A 13,682-nucleotide genomic window follows, 5' to 3' on the forward strand; every position below is an offset into this window, starting at 1 on the left:
GAAATAGAACTATTTCCAAACAGTGATAACCTAACTCCAAAGAAAGATTGCATTTCTAATTGCTTGATGGACATTATCCAAATACATGGCTAAGATCCAGGCCCCAGCATCCTGAGAGCAGTGAAGCAATAGTGGGGGTGAGTGGGCAGGAGTCACCACTGCCTACAGACAGAAGTGGAAACCATGGGCCTAAAAGGGGGACAAGAGGCACACTCAGTAACAGTTGAAAACAGTGCTGGGAGGAAGGTGACTGGGGAGTCTTTCCACCAAGTGGATATGGGCACCGTGAGAGCTACAGGGCGCCATGCCGGGGAAGGTCAGCACCAGGAGTGTTACTGGCTTTAGGCGTTTGCAGGTTGCAAAAGTGGAGGTGGAGCCAGGAGTCAAGATGTGGAAAAGGAAATGTGTGTGCATTCGGGTAACAGACTTTACAGAGCCAAGTGGGCATCAAGCTGTTCACTGGCCCAGGCCCTCTGAGACTGCACACTGCATCCCATCATTGACCTCCTTTATCAACACGAAATCAAAGGCTGCTCCCGATCTTTGCAACTCTTCTCCAAGTTCCTCCCCCACCCCTGGGCCTTCTGATCGGAGGACCTGGCCTCTTATTTCACAGAGAATGTACACCCTTAGGCTTACACGCTCTCCAGTCTCGCTCATCTAAGACCAAATGGCACCTTTAAGATCCGGGGCCAGAAGGTGCAGATGCCAGGCAGGGATTGTCCCGGGAGCGTCTTCTCCTTGGGTTTGGCGCCAGCACCTGCCTCCACACTGCCCTCTCCTGGTGCTCAGTCCCTTAGTTCACAGGCCTTTGGAGTTGTCGCTGCCCCCCGCTCCACCACTGCCCAAGCTCCTAAAGCAGCCCTTTAATTCCTGACACTCTCCATTACCAACCCGCGCCAGCCCAGATTCCCTCTATGTTGCAACTGTGCAGCGTGCAGTCCTCCTAATCTCTAACTTTACCTTTGTTTTTACTCATCCCTACCTCCTAACCTCATTCTCAGAAGCCCTCACACTCTTCAAAGCCAGGCTCCTCCTATGCAGCTGTCCCTGCTCCCCGGTTGCATCAGTGCTGACCTTCCTCTATCAAATATTCTCTTTGTCCTTCTAGCTTTATCTTTATCCAAGTGCTTATTTCTCTCAGACCATAATCTTATTCAGGTCCACGCCATCTTTTAAAAGACATCTTCCCGGGCTTCCCTGGTGGCGCAGTGGTTGAGAATCCACCTGACGATGCAGGGGACACGGGTTAGTGCCCCGGTCCGGGAAGATCCCACATGCCGCGGAGCGTCTGGGCCCGTGAACCATGGCTGCTGAGCCTGCGCGTCCGGAGCCTGTGCTCCGCAACGGGAGAGGCCACAACAGTGAGAGGCCCGCGTACTGCAAAAAAAAAATAAAAAGAAAAAAAAGACACCTTCCCTTCCCTTAGATGTGTTGCCCCCTCCCCCGCCATGTCCATGGTCTCTCTGTCTCCCTCTGGTCACTGCCCAGCAGTTTGAAAGAGAGTTTCATGCTCTCTGAGCTCACACCCGCACCTCCCTCTGTCTCTGCGGCTCCCGCAGTCTGCCTTCTGCCTTCATCACTCTACTCAAGCTGCAGTGGAGGTCACCCCTGACATAGCAGTTGCCAATGCCAGTAACCTTGTTCTAGGCTTTAATCTATTGGAATTCACTACAGCATTTCCTGCTTTTTGGATTCAAAGACGTACTCATTCCAGATTCTCATCTTTCTTGTTGATGACTACTTACCTCTGACCGATGCCTCTTTTTATTACTATCCTTAAATATTTAGTGTCAGGACGCTAGTCTTAGCTTTTCTTCCTTAACCCTCTCTCCATGTGGCCTCATTCATCCCTATGATCCTGTTTACCACTTACAAGCCAAGAACCTCCATACGTAAACCTCGAGATCCAACCTTTTGCTGAGGTTTTCACCAGTGAATGTCCTGCAGGTCCCTCATATGCAGCAAAACCTACAAGAGGAGGCTCTTCCTCAACTATCTTGTTTGCCCAACCTAGGCCACATGCATCAGTCACTCAGGACCTGCCTCACTGTCTCTGGAGTGTCCCTTCCACTCTACTCCTGTAATACAATATGGTTCAAGCCCTCATCGTCTCCCTCCTAGATTATTGCAGTGGTCTCTTAATTCTGCCTCTAGCTCAACCCAGTCCAATCCATTCTTCATCTGCTTCAAGAAGTATCTTTCTAAATAGGTAAGGTCATGGCACACGTCTTAGTATGGGTTTTGTCAAAAGTGGCCCTGAGGGCTTCTCTGGTGGCACAGTGGTTAAGAATCCACCTGCCAATGCAGGGGACACGGGTTCAAGCTCTGGTCTGGGAGGATCCCACATGCCGTGGAGCAGCTAAGCCCGCATGCCACAACTACAGAAGCCTGCGTGCCTAGAGCCCGTGCTCTGCAACAAGAGAAGCCGCTGCAATGAGAAGCCTGCGTACCACAACGAAGAGTAGCCCCTGCTTGCTGCAACTAGAGAAAACCCACAGACAGCAATGAAGAAGACCCAATGCAGCCAAAAATAAAATTAATTAATTTTTAAAAAGTGGCCCTGAGACAAGGATTCTGGTCCTTGATTTATTTGGGAGGTGATCCCAGGAAATGATACAGTGGGAGTAGGGAAGTGAAATGGGGAAGCAAAGCCAGCCAGTAAGGGATGTGTTATCAAGCCAGATAACAATGTGAGTAACTGGAGCTGAGTACTGCTGGGGAACCAGTGGGGTCACTGTGGAATATATGCCTCAGATTTATCCCACCTGAGGGGTGAGAGAGCTGGGGTATTTATACTCCAGATCTCATCAGGCATTGGTTGGGGTTGGGGAGAAGTGCCATTTCTGCAGCAGTTCATGGCCCTCCTGCAGTGCTTGGAGGCAGGGAGCCTGTGAAGCCCTCAGACATGGAAATCAGACCAGCTATTAAAATGGTAAGGCCCAAGGGACTATGTGAGGGGCACAGATAATGTCTCCTCATCACCCTCCTGCTTAAACCCTCCACAGGTCCCCACTGCCCAAAGACTGCCTTTCCAGCCTCCTCTCCTGCTTCCTCCCTGCAAGCCTTCCCCTCCATGCACACGGGCTCTCAGGCTCTTCCCAAAGAATACAAGAGCTCTCGTGCCTCCACCTTCATGCCTTTGCACATGTTCTTGTCTCTGTGTCACCTTTCTCTTTTAGGTTAACTGATAACACTACACTGTTAACATATATTGAGCATGTGCTACAAGCAGGTCATTTATTTATGTTAGTTTAATGTAACTCTTATAATAACTTTATACATTGACTTTTAAAAAATTACTGTCTCCATTCTACAGGTAAGGAAATTGAGGCTCAGAGAGGTTAACTAATATGCTTCTGGCACAAAGCTAGCAGTGGCAGGGCCATGTTTTGACATCCAGGACCCCTCTGCTCCAAAGTCTGTGTTGTGGATTAACCACTCAGATGAACTGCCTCATGCTTCTGGACCCAGCTCAGTGGTGACTTGTCCTTACTCTTTCTATCTCCACTAGATATTCTCTCCTCATCTTCTCATACTGTGCTGTACCTTTTTATATGTATGCGGTTTTTTTTAGCAGGAGTCATTTTGTAGCACAGTTATTTATTCATTCATCTGGCTTCCCTTTTAAACTGTAAGTCCCTCATGTTTCACCTTGAATGCCTGGCCCATTGCGTACCTTGGACTAAGGCCTTCATTAACTTTTAAAATTAAAATTAAGCTGAATTAATATTAAAATTCGACTTTTGTTTTAATATCATGCACACAAACACTGAGGAATGAAACTCCTTAAAAAAGATAGGGGCCTGTTTTGACTTCTCCAGACATACTTTGCTGGGCAGGAAAGAAAGAGGTACAATAACTCTAATGGTGCATGGTTTGCATCCTCTGGAAAGTTACCTGAAATATTAGGTGGCTTTCCATCTACGCAGTGTTTCCCCCAAGGGACAGAGGCAAGACCCTTACTCAAATCAAGGGAGAGTCTGTTTTCTTCTTAGTTTATGCACAGAAGACCAAAACATTTTTTAAAAAATTCCTTAAAGCTCTTAAGTGTCTGTGATTTGGACCGCATTTTTAAAAATTGTGGTAAAAATCACGTAACATAAAATTTACCATCTTAACCATTTTTAAGTGTACAGTTGTTATATTCACATGATTATGAAACAGATCTCCAAAACTTTTTAATCTTGCAAATCTGAAATGGTATACACCCTTTAAACAACAACTCCCCTTTCTCCCTGCTCCAGCCGCTGGTAACTACCATTCTCCTTTTGTGTCTATAAATTTGGCTACTCTAGATAACGCACATAAGTAGAATCATACAGTATTTGTCTTTTTGTGACTGGATTATTTCACTTAGCATAATGTCCTCGAGGTTTATCCATGTCATAGCATATGTCAGAATTTCCTTCCTTTTTCAGGCTGAATAATACTCCATTGTATGTACATATATTTTGTTTATCTGTTCATCCTGGTTGCTTCTACCTTTTGTCTGTTGTGAATCGTGCTGCTAACAATGCTTGCATGCAAATGTTTCTTCAAGAGTCTGTTTTCAGACAGTTCTGGGTGTACTCTGATGCTTTCGCAAAAATGTTCCTATAAAAGGGTTTCATCTTCATGGAATTCATGGAAAAGACTCTGACAAGTACAGGTTTCTGGTAACTGACTATACTGCTGAACTGAATGAATAAGCATTTTCAGAACTCTAATGGAGAACTGATGAATTCATAAAAGTGCTAACAAAAGATCAAGATGAAAAAAAAATTAATTATGTGGGACTGAGTGAACTGATGAGGATGATTATAATTTTTGTGACTTTCTGTTTGAATTAAAAAAAAAAATCCCACCAGGACTCAGAGGCAAAAAATATACAAATCAATTTTCACTGCAAAGTAAAGGAGCTGTTACAGTGGAGGATTACTGGACTGAATGTCAATATTATGATATAGTATGAGTGTGTTTCATGTTTGGTAATTGCAATCATTGTTGCTTTTGTTGTGGTCATCCATTTACATGCTTTGTGTCAGTTTATTTATCTCTTGTAAAAATAAAATACAGTGTGTGTGTGTGAGTTGTGAAAAAAAAAAAGGGAAACTTTTAAATTCCTGAAAAAAAAAAAAAAAGAGTCTGTTTTCAGTCCTTTTAGGTATATACCCAGAAATGGGACCTCTGGATGATATGGTAGTTCTATGTGTAATTTTTTGAGGAACTGCCATACTGTTTTCCATAGTGGTTGCACCATTTTACAATCCCACCAATAGTGTACAAGGCTTCTGGTTTCTTTCACATCCTTGTCAACACCTTATTTTCTGGTTTTTTGATAGTAGCCATTCTAATTAGTGTTTTGATTTGCATTTCTCTGATGATTAGTGATGTTGACCATCTTTCCATATCCTTGTTGGCTACTTGTATATTGTCTTTTGGAGAAATGTCTATTCAAGTCCTTTGCTCATTTTAAAATTGGATTATTTGATTTTTTTGTTGTTGAGTTGTAGGAGTTCATATGTAGTCTGGATACTAACCCCTTATCAAATATAAGGTTTGCAAATATTTTCTCCCATTTTGTAGGTTGCCTTTCACTCTGTTAATTTTGGGGCACAAAAGTTTTTAAATTTGGTGTAGTTGTACTTGTCTGTTTTTGCTTTTGTCGCCTGTCCTGGGCATGTTGATAGGACATGTTTGAGTCATGCTGGCAGTGGCTTGTGGCCACAGAAAGGCAATAAGAGGAAATGTCAGTGGACGACTCCCCCTGCAGAGCCTTGCCATCTTTGCTCCTTAAAAGACTATTGAACTGACATAGCCAAAGGGGTTTAAGGTTTTCGTGTGGACTTATCCACCCTAAAATGGGAGGGAGAAAGCTTCTTACTGGGAAGAAACTTCCACCCAGGTCCAGTGTAATAGACTAGCTTACAGAGTGTTGAGGAAAAGGATACTTTTCTCTTTAATAAAAACAACAGAAAAGAACTGCATGTGCAAACTTGTAAAAACCCGACTACCCAGTCATATACTGAACCTGCTAATAAATATATCCTAGGAAAACAAAGACCAAAAAGCACAGACTTTGCTGCTAAAAATTAACTTTATAATTTGCTTTCTGGCAATAGGGGATAATGAGAAAGAGTAGCAAAGACAGAAGAAAGACAGAGGGGAGACAGCCTTCCCCCTCTTTCTTCACCCTGTCCTGGGCGGGTGTTTGGCACGCACGCGCACTGTGCTGAGAGCACCAAGTGCACGTGGGCGGGTTGGTGCCAGGAACTGAGGGTGACCTGCAGAGGACAGCGGTGCCCAAGCCCCTGCCCGCTGCTGACTGCAGGGCAGAGTGATTGTAAAAGAAAAGCATGGCTCTCTCACCCCCTCGGTCTCCCACGAGTCATTTGCAGAGAAAGAAGGAGCTATGAACAATTTGTTTGCAGTGCACTTGGACTTTTCTAGGGCTGCAAAAAGTAAGACTAATGAAGGTGACATGAAACTTTTAGTTTCATGATTTCTATGGATTTTGGCTTTCTTACCTCTTGAAAGTATTTCCAGTGCCTACTTTCTTTGTCTCTCTTCTCTTCACTTTCATAAAAGACAGCTTTTCCCTTCTGACTTTGAAATTTCCTGTATAAACAACATGCTACCTCTTGTACCTGAGTCCATTTAAGGGAACGTAACAAGAAGCCTGGGGTCTTCCTGAAAGCCCTCTGGTCCACCAGCTGATTTGAAGGATTTGACTATGATTGTTTTATATGAATGATACTTATTACTTTAATTATTTCATTTAAGGTCATCCTTAAGATTATTGGCGTTTAAACGAGATATCTGGGGCTTCCCTGGTGGCGCAGTGGTTGAGAGTCCGCCTGCCGATGCAGGGGACACGGGTTCGTGCCCCGATCCGGGAAGATCCCGCAGGGCGCGGAGCGGCTGGGCCCGTGAGCCATGGCCGCCGAGCCTGCGCGTCCGGAGCCTGTGCTCCGCAACCGGAGGCCACAACAGTGAGAGGCCCGCGTGCCGCAAGGGAAAAAAAAAAAAAAAAAAAAGAGAGATATCTGTAGCTGAGTGAGACAAGGTCAGTGCAAATTTTATATATGTGTGTTCATATGTTTAGAGAGATGTGTGAAATCATGTGATTTTCAAACTTCTTTATACTCTTTTTTTTTTTTTTTTACTGTGGTAAAATATACATAACACAAAATTTACCACTTTAACCAGTTTATGCATACAGTTCAGTGGCACTAGGTACATTCACAGTGTTGTGCAGCCATCACCATTGCCCATCTCGAGAAGTTTATTATTCTAAACTGAAGCTCTGTACCCATGAAACAGTAAATCCCTGTCCCTGCTTTATACTTTGAATGTGATTTTTATAATAAAGGCTTATATTTTGAAAAACAGAACACACTTAACCTTGTTCCTTAAATAACGTTTGCTCATTATGCTGTGTTTCCGAGATTATTTTTTCTGTGAAGTCTCTCCCCACCCACCCCCGCCGGCCTTGAAAAGCTCATCACAGTGTCTTATAAGCAAGTCAGCCAAATGAGACACAATTGAAGCAAGTCAGCCAGATGAGACACAGTTGAAATGCTAGTTTTATGAGGTTTCCAGGTACTTCTCCATAAAGCTTCTGAGAAAGCTATTAAGAATGTACCTAGAGTTACTTTCATTGATCTTTACTCAATTAGTGTCTAGGTTGTTGATCGTAGGTCATGTCTGCTGCATGGACTATATCCTCGCATTACTCTGTTGTCTTTTCACTTTTTTTTGGCCACGTGGCATGTGGGATCTTAGTTCCCCAAGCAGGGATCGAGCCTGTGCCCCCCTGCAATGGAAGTGCAGATTCTTAACCACTGGATCAGTGGTTAAGTCCCTCTTTTCACTTTATTATATTTGGTTCAGTACCATTTTATAAGGCCCATTGTTTGCTCTGCAGTGTACCAGGTACCATGGGAAATATAAACGTCGAAAATGTGATTACCACTTGGTACAATAATGCAGTTCCTCGGGGAAAAATGCAATAGAAGGAGAAAATTCATTTAGAGCTGGCTACCAAAAACATGGTGATTTCCAGTCTAAAATTAATATGCCACTTACGAACATACAACGTGAACATTAATATGTTCCGATATGAAGACAGAACTGAATTCTGAAATATTAGCGTACTAACGATAACAATGGTGTTAACACTTAACAGTCTGAGCATTAACCACGTGTCAGACACCACACTAGGCATTTTATTCATGAAACTTCACAATTGGTTAGTATTATTATCCCCATTTTACAGTGGAAAAGGCTGACGCACAAAGAGCTTAAGGGCATGGTACTAAGAAGTGATGAAGTGGGGATTCCAAGCCAGATCTGACTCCAGGGACCAAGCATATGTCTGTCACTGTTCTTAGGCCAACCATTGGTACACCATTTCATCATATGGGATGTCTGGTTTGGAAATAAAAGAGAATTGATTTTGCACTTTATATTTTATTTTTCATTGAAGTGAAAAAGAAAAGGGAGCAATTTATTAAAAGAGCATCCAAAAAGATGACATAAGGTTTTTTATAATATAATCCTTGGTCTCACCTGCCAAGTCCCTCATTAGTCTCCATGCCAAGTTTCTTTTTTTAAAACTGTCTTCCTAGGCTGTCTCTAGATCCCTTCATGTATACCTTTCCTGTGGAAATCACCATGCAAATCTCAGTGGTTGGCCAGAGGCCCATTTCCGCCATTCTTGTTCAAGAGGATATTCAGTGATGCTTGAAGAGCATGCCTGACTGTATGGTAAAATATGGTGGAGTTTTCATGTCTTAAAAGTGTATTAAAGGGAGATGCTATCAATCAAGTAATTTAAATAATTATTTTAAAAAATTATTGCCCACACTTTGTCAATGGGAAGGAGGAGGGTTACTTCATGGATCCTCAAGAGGGGCTGTTACATCTGGGAAGGCAGTTCTCACAAGTGATGCCAGCGGTGTGCTCTTAAGTGGGGCAGTGCAGCTGGCAGGACCAGGCAGCTGGTGACAACTGATTTATCTTTCCCCAGCCAGCTGTTTGCCACCTTGACGTGTGTATCTCATTCAGTCTTTCAGTCACTCACTCATTCATTTATTTATTCATGAGTAAGCTCCTCCTTGAGTGAGGCACACCAAACTGTGTAGTGGGCCTTAAAGATTAATCCACAGAGCCTGCCCTCACAGGGCTTGCTGTGTAGTGAGGGAGACAGACGTGTGAATGGGTGAATCACAACACTCACAGCCGATGCCCTGGTCAAGTGATGGTCAAAGTGTGGCTGGAGCACAGAAGACAGAGCAGCAGCCCTGGCTTGGGGAGTCAAAAAATTAGGAGGTGACATCTGAGCTGTGTTTTAAAGGATGAGTAGGAAGTTTCCAGACAAGTGGTGGAGAGGGGAGGTTGTTTCAGGTAGAGATAGCACTTGCAAGGGCACAAACTTCCGGAGCCAGCTAGCTTAGGCCTCCTCAAACAGGTGCAAACGTCAAAAACGAGAAATCTACTAGGGGCAGAAGAAAGTGCCTGGGTTTCTTGTTTCTATTTTGTACTATAAGTGCAAAATCCTTATTTATATTTTTCTAAAGCTTTCAGACACCTTGAGTATCTGGCTAAAACCCTTCTTTGTCTTAATCTATAGACACAAAGATTCAGGTTGTCAAAATAGCATGAAAGCTGGTCTTGTAGAAATATTTTATCAACTAAATACGTGGACGAACTGTATAATAATATCCTGGCTCTTTAGCTGTGTGCCATGTGGTACAAACTATGTTGTTTTTGTCTCTCTTCTTGTGGCTAATACTTATAAAGGCAGCAATGATCTTATCCAACATTCAGAAATATCAATGGAAAAGCCTCTAAACCCTGTAAAGAAAATTGCTGTTTTTCTTCATTCTTTTCACCAGTTTTGAGAAGCTCTCAAAGATATCCAGTGTTAAGCAATTTGCAGAGAGCTTGTTGTCACTGAATCTGGCTTCCTTTTATTGGTAAATGATAACAGCAAGACCAAAGCACATCCACTTAGTTTTAAATATGCCTCAAATGGGAAATAATGACTGCGAGGCAGGGGGATGGTTACTGAAGCAGATGCCGCAGTTATGGCACACGAGAATAAGCAAAATTTGAATAATTTTGAGGCTATGGGGTGGACTTCTCTGCTTCTAATTAACAAGTAGGAAAAATGAATGAGGGAATAAATGAATGAGTAAATAAATAATGTGGATTATTGACCAAGGTATAGTCATGATTGTCAGGTAAAATTATTTCTCACTTCCGATGACTTTAATAATAATGACCAGCCACAAACTTAAATGTAACATTTAAGGGCTTATTAATCCAAATTTCCTCCATGAGAAAGAAAAATACAGGAAATTGAAGAGGCGATTTCTTTTTCATACTGCAGGTGACCATCATGAGTAAGGAACTGATCCCAGTGTGTATGCAGGGGCCTTAGAGGGGCCTTAGAGAGGCTGTTCACCATTTAGTTAAAGAAATATGGATGATCATAACCTGAGGAGGTAAAAGTAATAAATTATCTAATTTATTTTTTGAATGAATAAAAAGGCACTTGGTACAAAAGTCAAAATGTGTGAAGGCTCAGAGGGTAAAAATGAATTATTTCTTAGAAACTTTTCCCTCAACCACTCAGTTCCCTTTCCCCTGTGTTCACCAGTTTGGGGGAGTTTGTGTAAGTGTGTAGGCAGGTAGCATGCTTTATGCATCTTTATACATCACACTTTTTTCACTAAGCAAGCGATCCTCTACGTTCAGTTCATAAATATTGTGGGACCCCAGCTATTTTCCTTATTTCATTTGCCTGGTAGTTTTTTGCTCATACTTTACTTTCAACATTGCTTAAGCATTTTGTTTTGGGTACATCTCTTGCATACTCAAGCAATAATGGTGACATTTCCAGCAATTGCTATAACTTTCCATTTTAGATACAGAGACATCTGTCACTTAGAACATCGCATGAAAAGCTTCCAAGCTAGTTCCTGGGATGGAAAGGCCCCTAGAAGCTGATACATGAACTGTGTGGGATAACGCAGTCTGGGTGGATTACAGGTAAAGAGCAATGCTGGGCATGGCCAACTTTGACTTGCAGCCCTCTAAACTCCAAAACAACATGGCACCTGGCCTCCTACAGAAACCAAATGGTGGACATGTTGACAGGAATGGTGTTAATCCAGCTCTAACTTGGGTTTGCCAAGCTTAGACTTCTATTTTCAAAATATTTAAGGCAAACACAAATCAAAATTAATTTTGTCAGTTACACTTTTCTTCAGTTTTGAAACCTTTATGGATTTGTATTAATTATCATGAAACCCAGACATATTTCATAAGCAGAATTTTCAGGAGGTTTTATGCCCCTTTTTATAAACCTCTGATAATGAATCTAGTAACATAGTAGGGGGATAGTAAGGTGTATTTTCCATAGTCTGTGTACTCTCAAACATTATCACCTGACCATAGATATGATCTCTGCTGCTCCAAGTAACAGAAAGCTCAACCCATAAAAAGGAATTAATTGGCTCATATAATTGAATAGTCCAATAGTAGACAGAGCTTTAGCTGCAGCTTGAGGGCTTATGTCAGAATTAGTATCTTGGGTTGGTTCCATTTTTCAAACCACCTCTTCTTTCATATTCTCAAGATGGCTGAAGGCAGTTCCTGGACTTGCCCTTGCAGAGATATATCACCAGGAAACACTGTTTCCAGCCCCAGTCACAAACAATACTCTTGGACTTTATTCTGACTTGACACACTAAATCCTTCTTGGGACCATCACTGATTAGCTTAGCTCTGAGGCAATGCCCCGCCCCTATAACTGAAGACTTTCCATGCAGTGTATGAGCTGGGTCAGGGAGAGGTACATATCTGAACATAACTAAGGATGGGAGGCTGGGAAGAAATGAGCAAATATCTCTACAGTCCCCGTGCCTCTAATGGGAGGAAAACCAGCAGGTCCTGCCTTCTGGCACCCCTGCCACAGATACCTCTAAGAGCCTCACAGCTCTCAGGCTTCTCCTAGTTACTTCTTGATCTAATTTTTTGCTTCCTTAATTTTTGATCTCCTCTCTGCATCTCACCTTGTGTGGCTGTCTGCTTTTCTCCATATTCACCCAAACACAGAATGTCACTTTTTTCCCTCAATTTGCTTTAAAGTGTTCTAACAGAGACAGTGTATGTAGCAGTCCTTAACGGAAGGTTGGAGTGATGAGAATGAGTTACTTAGTAACACATTACAGCAAACAATTTAAATTTGAATATTAGCTCATAAAAATAGCTTTATAGATGTAGTTCATACACCATAAAATTCACCCTTATAAAGTGTACAAGTCAGTGGTTTTTAGTATATTCGTGGCGTTGTTCAACCATCACTACTATCTAATTGCATATCATTTTCATCATCCCAGAAAGAAACCCTGTACCTGTTAATGTTCCCCTTCATTTCCCCCTCCCTCCATCCCCTGGCAACCAACAGTCTTCTTTCCACCTCTATGGATTTGCCTATTCTGGACATTTTATACAAATGGAATCATACAGCATGTGGCCCTTTGTGTCTGGCTTCCTTCACTTAGCATAAGGTTTTCAAGATTCATCCATATTGGAGTATTTATCAACCTCATTCCTTTTATGGCGGAATAATATTCCATTGTATGGATATATTGCATCTTGTTTATCCATTCGTCTGTTGATGGACACTTATGTATTTCCCACTTTTTGGTTACTATGACTAATGCTGCTATGAATGTTGGTGATAATAGCGTGTTTTACAGATGTCTTCACCACATCTGCTGTGGGGAATTTCTCACTGGCTCTGTCTTCTTTTTGTACCGCAGCCTCCCCCCCAGGTTTTGTACCTGTGCGACTGTGATGGTAGATCTGCCATCACAGAGATGATGAAGTCGGCAGGGGTAGCAGCCTTTGGAATGATCGGCCAAAGTGGGTGTGAGATGTGTTAAGCGTGGGACGTCTACTAGCCGTCTAGGTGGAGATGTCAAAAAGAGAGTCGGACATAAGGGTCTGGGGTCAGGGAAGGGGTCAGGGCAGGAGTCATCAAGAAATGGAGATACTCAGAGCCATGAGCTTGGATAGCAGCACCAAGCAGGGCAGAGTAGATGGTGAAGAAGAGAGGACAGGGTTGAGGCCTGCGTGCTCCATCCGGAAGAGGGCAGGGAGAAGGGAAGGAGCCGGCAGAAGTGACCAAGGGAGTGGTTGGTAAGACGGGAGGAGCCAGAGGGAGTGTGGGGTCCTGGGAGCCACCGTGTGTCCAGGAGGAAAGGGTGACCAGCCGTGCCAAAACAGAACAGTGCCCGGCACCCAGCAAGGGCCCCATAATTAGGAGCCTGTTCTGGTTTTTATTAATATCGTAGGTGGGAGGAAGCAGAGAGCGGGAGGGCTAAAATTCCATGCATCACGACACAGAGTGAAGAGCCAGTGTCTAAAATGGATAAATCAAGAAGTGGCAGAAATAACAGTATAAGCATCTTTTAAAAAATGGATATAACTGCCTCAAGAAGTTCAAAATTGGTGCCCCAGGGGAGAGGGGCACAGGTGGGGAATAGAGGAGAGGGGCAGAGGAATTGTAAAAGTACCTTTGGATATTTGATTTTAAACTATTTTACATACATTTCTTTGAGAGAGAAAATTTAAAGGATGCAAAAAGAGGACTTTTGCATGTGTGCGTGCACACACACACACAC

General features: G+C 42.9%; 1 long non-coding RNA gene across 1 annotated transcript; it reads left to right on the forward strand.

Moving 5' to 3' along the window:
- Positions 1-10,382: 10,382 nt before the first annotated feature.
- On the forward strand, positions 10,383-12,897 carry LOC136793960 (uncharacterized). The gene is made up of 3 exons (XR_010840065.1): positions 10,383-10,493; positions 10,917-11,040; positions 12,819-12,897. It is a non-coding gene; the product is annotated as an uncharacterized lncRNA (long non-coding RNA).
- The last annotated feature ends 785 nt before the right edge of the window (positions 12,898-13,682 follow it).

Source organism: Kogia breviceps, chromosome 1 (assembly GCF_026419965.1).
Source record: "Kogia breviceps isolate mKogBre1 chromosome 1, mKogBre1 haplotype 1, whole genome shotgun sequence".
NCBI classification, from domain to species: Eukaryota; Metazoa; Chordata; class Mammalia; order Artiodactyla; family Physeteridae; genus Kogia; species Kogia breviceps.